Raw genomic sequence first — 1,409 nt, 5'->3', positions numbered from 1 at the left:
CCGAGTGCCAGCTGATAGATTTCGGCGTTACTGCCCTCCGCACATCTTGCTCACCAGCTCCTGTCCACTTCTTTTTAGTAAGTATCTGAGTTCGAGGAAAACACCCCGGCACTTCTTATCTTCTTCCACTCTGGCAGCTGTCACAACCCAAAGGGTGTGATTTTTGTTTTTGTGTGCTTCGGCACTGCTAAATTGTCCCCGCTAAATTATAGCTTCTTTGCACGGTGGAGTTTTCTGCTGCAAAAGAGAACCCCGGTGCAAGGGAGAATTTCCCGCCAATTTGAAGCTTTCTTTGCAGGGTGCATTTCTTTGTTGCAGCACAGAGATGCTCGTTGCAAAGAGTTCCCGCCATTTGTATGCCTTCACGCTGTGTGAAGATCTCTAAGCGCTGCGGATCCTTATGGACCCAACGCATTTCAAGCAGGCAACAGAGGTCTGATCAACCTCTAGCCTCTCCCCGTCGTCGATCGCAATCCAGACGTATCCCTTCCCGCGCGCAAAAGAACCGGACCCGCGGAGCCTAGCAAACTTCGTGTGAGTCCTTGCCGGACAACTTCAGAGCTCTTCTACCCGAGTTCGAGTCCTGCAGGTTTATCTTCCCGTCGCCGAAAACCCATTGCGACGTACCCTCGTGTTTTACATCTTCCCGTCGCCAAAAACCCTTGCGACGTACCCTCGTGCCCTGCAGGTTCGAGTTTTGTTTTGTTTCTGTCTGTAACCGCAACTCAAGCAAGTTTTCCAGTCTACACCACTGCCATCTCGGTGTAAGTAAACAATCTTTAAAACTACCGATACACATTTGTGCCTAATTCCAGCTCGACGGCCTTCCCTCTCTGACCCGGCGTGCCCGGGCTGCTGGCCACAGCCCGCATGCAGCACGAAAAAGGGCTCGGGTCGCTCCCGGCCCGCACAGCAGCGTGAACTTTGCTGCCACACATACACAGAGAAAGAAAGATAGAGATACATAGAGATGTATACAGCTATATAGAGATAGAGGTATATAGAGATCTATATGGATATATAGAGATAGAGATATATAGAGATCTGTATAGAGAAAGACCTGTAGAGATACATAGAGATAGAGATATATAGAGACGCATACAGAGATACAGATACAGATACAAATACGTTGATAGAGATATGTAGAGATATACACAGAAAGAGAGAGAGAGAGATCTCTAGAGATCTATGGAGATAGAGATATATTGAGAGGCAATGACATGGGCAATATAGAGATATATTGAGATAGATATGGAGATATATATAAAGATATATACACATAGGTATATATAGTTGTATATACAGTTAGAAATATATGGAGATAGAGACAGAGAGAGAGAGAGAGCTATATGAAGATACAGAAATATAGAGCTATATAGAGATACAAAGAGAGATGTGCAGATACAGAT

This window comes from Alligator sinensis, unplaced genomic scaffold, assembly GCF_000455745.1.
Source record: "Alligator sinensis unplaced genomic scaffold, ASM45574v1 scaffold227_1, whole genome shotgun sequence".
Classification (NCBI taxonomy): Eukaryota; Metazoa; Chordata; order Crocodylia; family Alligatoridae; genus Alligator; species Alligator sinensis.
The sequence above is the reverse complement of the archived record's forward strand: the minus strand, read 5'-3'. Positions refer to the sequence as shown.